Source organism: Scylla paramamosain, chromosome 24 (assembly GCF_035594125.1).
Source record: "Scylla paramamosain isolate STU-SP2022 chromosome 24, ASM3559412v1, whole genome shotgun sequence".
In the NCBI taxonomy this organism is placed as follows: Eukaryota; Metazoa; Arthropoda; class Malacostraca; order Decapoda; family Portunidae; genus Scylla; species Scylla paramamosain.
This window is the reverse complement of record NC_087174.1, coordinates 18523108-18530607: the sequence shown is the minus strand read 5'-3', so window position 1 is coordinate 18530607 and position 7500 is coordinate 18523108.

Here is a 7500-nt window from a genome sequence, read left to right as displayed (position 1 = left end):
CTCACTTGCACTACGTAAACTAATATAGAAGATGATACAATCTTTAATTACTTCCTTCTCAAACTTCCTGACAAAACGTGTGTACCCTTCCTTCTCTGTACTTAATGTATGGAGAGGTTACCATCATGCACGACACTATTTATTCACTTTAGCAGTTAGTTTATGTTTGTTTTAAAAATTATGCACAAATAAAATTAACGTATAAGTTGTTAGCTTCCTGATCATGCAAAAAAAATAAAGTTCAAGATGTTAATTTACTCATTACGCACAAAAATTTTTAAAAGTGTAAGGTAATACTTCACGCCACTTACGCGAACAGTCTTCCGTACCTCAGTTTAAAAACAACACGCTATATCTGTAGCTTCATTCTAGGCAGTCATACTCTACTTCTTTTTTTTTTTTTCTTGAGCGCACGGCCATGATTAATTCCACGAAAGCGCTCAGGGTCAACACGCTCCATCAGAGAGGTCGTCAGTCCCTCGCCTCACTCCCAATTAACACGCAACCTTACAGTGCCGGTTCAGTAACTCGGTAAGCAGAGGGGTGAGACTTCTAGACCGCTATTCTGAAACGCTTTGCCCTCTCATCACTACTATTTTCAAAGATCATAGAGATTAATATAATCCATTTTTTTTTTTCTTTTTCTGCAATGGTAAAGAATTCTAGGTAAACTTTATCACAGCAAGACTGTTTTCAAGGACGAGTTCAGTAACTTGGTAGGAGAGGCCAAGACTTCTAGACTGGTGTCCTGAATTGCTTTGTTCCCTTATCAAGACTGTTTGCAAAGACCATAGACATGACTAATCCTTTTTCTCAATAACGATGAAGAAATTTTAGTTAAACTACCTCTCATCAGGAGAATAATTTTCAAGGACCACAGATATGATTGATCCATTTTTCTCCATAATAGTGAAGAATTTCTTGTTAAAACTATCACTAGAATCATTAAAAGACCCTCGAAAACTGCAATAGCTTCCACCAGAGCAGGTTAGAAGTAGTGGAGATAAGACGAGGAGAGGTTTAAGAATGCGGTCCCCAATCTGATGGGCGAATGCTCCAACTTAAGATAGGGGCGCCACGTAGTGAAAGAGGCAGAGCTGTCCAGTAATCCAGACTGAGTATACGATGCTATCTGCGCCACTCAGCAGAGAAACCCTGTTCTTGGTCATTATATGTAGAAGTTATCAGTCTCTCTCTCTCTCTCTCTCTCTCTCTCTCTCTCTCTCTCTCTCTCTCTCTCTCTCTCACTCTCTCTCTCTCTCTCTCTCTCTCTCTCTAGTGTGCATGATGCTATCTTTATCACTTAATGGAAAAATACTACGTCCATATTCTTAAGCGCTTTGTTCCCTCATCAGCATTATTTTCAGAGGCCACTGAGATGATTAGGCGTGTTCTTATGAGTACTTGCATGGAATATTTATTAAACTACCACTAGAATCACGAAAATCCCCTTCAAGATCCCAAACAGCTTCCACTACAGCCTGTTAAATTTAGGAACACGATTTCTATTCCAAACATTACAAGAGTTAGAAGAATTAAGTCACATTCCTGTATTCGCATCAACATCAGCTACGAAATTTTTCTACATTCTGAGTCAAGCAGCGGAACACAGCATAGGTCATCAGTACACACTTTCCCCGGACCCTATGAATTAATATGCGCCAGTGAAGCGAGCACCAGTACCCTTCTTTTCGTACATTTCAACAAGCAGCTTAGGGGCGTGGTTAGCAGTACATATCACCCGCCCTTTCAATGTCCCTTCTCACTCTTCATTAGACAAACAGGTAAGGCGACTCGGCTTACGGAGGAGAGACGCTATCGACATGCGAACTAGCAGAGCGGAGAAAACGACGCAGTGACGCTCTCCTCCGACCTTCCCTCCTCACACCGCAGGTAAAAAGATGAGCGCAACAGGATGACTTGTCCCGCAGCCACGCACGTCACCGGCGGAAACGGCCCGAGGCTCAGCTTGGGGGTAATTTTTCTGGATTCAATTAGGAGAGAAGGACAAAGGAGGGCGAAGAGGAGGACGAGGCGAAGGACAGGAAGAGCTGTATGGCGGAGGAAGGAGAGGACTACTGTTGATGGTGGGAAGAATGGAGATAGGAGAGAGAGAGAGAGAGAGAGAGAGAGAGAGAGAGAGAGAGAGAGAGAGAGAGAGAGAGAGAGAGAGAGAGAGAGAGGAGAGAGAGAGGGATGGAGAGAGAGAGAGAGAGAGAGGAGAGAGAGAGAGGAGAATTTGGTTTAGAAATAAGAAAGAAGGTAAAATTTTGCTAAGAAATAAGAAATTTTAAAAAATCTGAAGAATTAAACATAAAAGTAGGAAAGATGAAATGAAGAAAAGAGAGGAAGCTGGAAGAATGTTTGAAAGAAGAGAGAGAGACGAAAGGAAATTGGTGATGAAAGAAGAAAAAAGGGAGAAAAAAAGACAAACAAAAGAATTAAACAAGTGAAATGCAGAGAAAAGGACAAAGAGAAGCAGATAGAGAGACAGATGAAGATGAGCAAGGGAGCCAAATAAGTGTACAGGTAAGGAGGAAAAGGGAGAGGGAGAGGAAAAGAAAGGAATGAAGGGAAGAAAGGGAGGTGTTACATAATGACACCGCCAATTATGTTCCTCCCTCAGCCTCACACTCACGCGGGCGAGGCGATGTGTCATTGTCTGCCTCGCCGTCACGCCTTCCTTTGTGGACGCCGGGAAGAAAAACTTGGACCACTTCGAGGCAACAAGAACACCAAGAGCTCCTGTGGCCGTTCCCTGCTTCTGGTTCTTTGTCAACACCCACTATGAGCTCGCATTTTGAAACGTTCCTACCTTTCACTAGCACTATTTTTAAAGGCCACACAGAGAGACAGTCAGATTTTCATATGTACTTTTATTATATATTGTGCAGAATACCTATTAAACTGTCAATAGAGTCCGGAAATCAGTCTTACAAACCCAAGTGACATCCATTAGAGCCTGTTGAAAGCAGTCAAGGTGAGAATGTTTAAGAGTACGGTCACCAAGACACTTTTAACCCATATTTAAAAACATCTCTGGCTGTCATATCGACTAAATTTATAAACCACAAAGATAGTAATTTGTCCATGAGTCTTTATATCCCAATGATCATGCGGAATACTTACATCAAACCATAACGACAACCATGAAAGCACTCTTGAAAAATCCCAATGACATTCACTCCAGCTGTTAAAAGAAGTCGAGGTGAGGAGCTGGAATGTTAAAGGATACGCTCTTTGGTCTGCCTCGTCTCTGCATCCAGGTCGCAGAGAAAACGGACAAACACAAACGGATCTGAATCCTTGGAGGCGGTGACTTTGGAGTGACGGATGTGCGAAGGTCGAGGAGGAGGAGGAGGAGGAGGAGGAGGAGGAGGAGGAGGAGGAGGAGGAGGAGGAAGAGGAGGAGGGCGTCGTTTAGTTCATGAATCCCAGGTAGTAACTCTGTGCTTGTCTGCCCGTGAAGGAATGTACTCTCTCTCTCTCTCTCTCTCTCTCTCTCTCTCTCTCTCTCTCTCTCTCTCTCTCTCTCTCTCTCTCTCTACAACAACAACAACAACAACAACAACAACAACAACAACAACAACAACAACAACAACAACAACAACAACTACTACTACTACTACTACTACTACTACTACTACTACTACTACTACTGTCGGGAATAAAGGAAGGAGACAGAAGGAAGAGTGAAGGGGGAGAAGGAAGGAAGGAAGAGAGAAAGGAGGAAAGAGGAAAAATGGAAATGAGCGAGGCAGGAACGAGAGAATAAAGAAAGGAAAGAGAAGGAAGAGTGAAGGGGGAGAAGGGAAGGAGGGGAGAGAAGGGAGGAAGGAGGAAAGAGGAGAAAGGGAAAGGAGCGACGTGATGTCATGTCCAGTGTCGAGGCGCCGCTGACCTGCACGTGTTGGGTGAAGGACGCGGCGGGGGGAGATGTGAGAGAGGGAGGGAGAGAGAGAGAAGGAGAGAGGGAGAGTGGGAAGGTGGAAAGGGGGAGAAGACACGCTGAAAATGACACGTAGAAGGAGGAGGACGAAGAAGGACGAGAAGGAGGAGGAGGAGGAAGAGGAGGAGGAGGAGGAGGAGGAACAAGGACGAAGAGAAGAGGAAGAAAACAACAACGACAACAACAACAACAACAACAACAACAACAACAACAACAACAACAACAACAACAAGATCAAGAAGAAGAAAAAAAAGATACTAAAAAATATAAATACTGAATAAAAAAATTAAGTAATCACAGAAGAGAGAGAGAGAGAGAGAGAGAGAGAGAGAGAGAGAGAGAGAGAGAGAGAGAGAGAGAGAGAGAGAGAGAGAGAGAGAGAGAGAGAGAGAGAGAGAGAGAGAGAGAGAGAGAGAGAGAGAGAGAGAGAGAGAGAGAGAGAGAGAGAGAGAGAGAGAGAGAGAGAGAGAGAGAGAGAGAGAGAGAGAGAGAGAGAGAGAGAGAGAGAGAGAGAGAGAGAGAGAGAGAGAGAGAGAGAGAGAGAGAGAGAGAGAGAGTCCTATCAAGCGAAGACCAGTCAGACCTCAACTATTTCTTACAAGATTCCATCAACGGGACACGTTTAAGAGAGAGAGAGAGAGAGAGAGAGAGAGAGAGAGAGAGAGAGAGAGAGAGAGAGAGAGAGAGAGAGAGAGAGAGAGAGACGGATGTAGAGTCTTTTTCCCCTCCTCTTCCTCCTCTAACTCCTCTTCCTCCAATTTTCCCAATCATCATCATCATCATCATCATCATCATCATCATCATCGTCTTCCCATGTTGTGATAAAAATAATTCCCACATTTTTATATAATTCCAACTCGCTACCTACTGCCCCCACTGCTACCACCACCACCACCACCACTACCACTACCATTACTACAACCACCACCACCACCACCACCACCACTACTACTACTATTACTACTACTTTCATTACCCAGCTATTATTGTTATTGCCTCTGCGCCAAACTCTCTCTAATGGTCCTAATGTGAGTCTTTCTCCTTCGCGTCATTACAATCCATCTCTTCATGACCTCTTATGACACCTTAATGGGAGCCAACGGGGACCCATTCATCCTGGGAACCCTTGTAATGGCTGCGTTTGTATGGGGAGGAGGAGGAGGAGCAGGAGGAGGAGAAGGAGGAGGAGGAGGACCAGGAGGCAAGGGAGGGTGAGATGAGTGATAAAGAAGTGACTGAAGATAGTGAGCGATTGAGTGTGAATGATAGTGTGTGTGTGTGTGTGTGTGTGTGTGTGTGTGTGTGTGTGTGTGTGTGTGTGTGTGTGTGTGTGTGTGTGTGTGTGTGTGTGTGTGTGTGTGTGTGTGTGTGTGTGTGTGTGTGTGTGTGTGTGTGTTGTCAGCTGCAAATACTACAAGTGACATTAAATTGAATAAAAAAAAGGAGACCGGCAAAATATTTCTACAGAAGTTTTCATTGTTGTAAAAGAGTTATCGTGAATTTAGTATGGAAAATACGAAGAGGAGGAGGAGGAGGAGGAGGAGGAGAGGGAGGAGGAGGAGGAAGAGAAGAACGAGTAGGAGGAGGAGTCCGTGGGAATCATCGGTACCAGCATAAGTAGGATCCTGAAGCACACACACACACACACACACACACACACACACACACACACACACACACACACACACACACACACACACACACTGCCTCGTGGCTCAGTGGTAAAGGGGCCGAGTCTTTGTTGGCCGCCAAGGCTGACGTAAGTTCGAACTTCACTAGGGGCTGGTCACCTCTGGGATTTTTCTGCTGACAAGCGGGGGCAGTCACTGTCTCCTCTGAGCAGGGGGATGGGGTGCGTGGTGTGTGCGTGAGGTCACAGTCTTACCCAATGATCGGTAATAATGAGCTCTGAGTTCGCACTTAGAGGGTAACGGCTGGTGGTTGCGGATCCGCTAGTGATCAGGCCTTGGTGAATTACACACACGCACACATACACACGTCAGCTTCGCGTTGCTTCATGCACCTACCTGAGTCTTGACAAGCACGCCGTCAACCTTTGCCTTCTGCATCCTATTCCATTGAGAAGTGGTAGTAGCAGTAGCAGTAATAGTAGTGGTGGTGGTGGTGGTAATAGGTAATAGTAGTGGTAATAGTAATAGTAGTAATAGTGGTGGTAGCAGCAGCACCAATAGTAGTAGTAGTAGTAGTAGTAGTAGCAGAAGCAGCAGCACCACCAGCAGTAGTGGTAGTAGTAGCAGTAGTAGTAGGAGCAGTAGCAGTAGTAGAAGAATGCAAAAATAGTACCGGAACTCCCTTGAAGGTTTTAGACAAAATTACCACAAAAAAAAAAAAACACCGCAGCTCCCTTCCTTCCCATCTCCTCATCCTCCTTATAAAGCGAAAAAAAAAAAAAACGTGGCCTTCGACGCAGCCTCTACAGATGAACGGTTCCCTGCGTGTCTAAGAAAAAAAATGGAACAAGTACTAACAACAGCATAACGTGGGAGAAAACTACAATGCGTGACATGAAAATAAATCAGAGAAGTAATGAAAAGAAGTAAAATTATAGTCACCGCTTTTTTACAACAGTTTTCTTGGGGTGAGAAGATATTGAAGAATCTTTTGAGATAAGATGAAGTGAAAAAAAAATGGAGACAGAAGGAAAGAAATGAGGAAGAATGAATATTAAAAAAAAAAAAAACAGGAAAAAAATAGGACATAAATACATTAGAGGAAAGAAAAGAAATAGAGAAATAGTTACAGCTTTTCTACGATAATTTTAGGGAAGACTGTAGAAGAAAATTTAGTGATAAGATGAAAATAATAATAAAAAAACTGAAGAAAAGAACTGAGCGGAAGAATGAAGAACAGAAAAAAGTAGAACATAAATACATTACATAAAAAAATGAAAGGTAAACAGAAGAGAACAGAGAGGAAGAATGAAGAATAGATAAAGAAAAGAAGAGAAAATACAACACAAATATATTACAGGTTATAGAGAGACCAAAAAAAAAAAAAAAGTAAGGGGAAGGGGAAGAGGGAGGAAGAGGAAGTTAGGGATGGGAAGAGGAAGGGGGTGAGAGGATGAGAGGGTGAGAGGAAGGAGAGGTGGGAGAGGACTTCGTGTTAAAGAGTCACGTGTGCCTTCAAGGTCACAGCATTACGTCACCTGCTCATCCTCTTCGCAAGGCAGGTGAAGGAAGGTCGCGGGTCACCTGTCCTCCCTGACCTCTCTCTCTCCCCTCTCATTTACGCTACTCAGAAATTCTTCCTTATCTCTTCTCTTTTCTTCGTCTTTATAACTTTGTCTATTTTAATCTATGTTCTCTCTCTCTCTCTCTCTCTCTCTCTCTCTCTCTCTCTCTCTCTCTCTCTCTCTCTCTCTCTCTCTCTCTCTCTCTCTCTCTCTCTCTCTCTTCTGTTAAATATTTCCCCTCCTCTCGTAAACATGTCCTTGTTTACTCCTGCATTCCCTCTATTTAAGTCCTTACAACTTCACTCCTCTGTCCTTCACTCACTCCAGCATTCCTCATTGTTATGCAAATACCAAG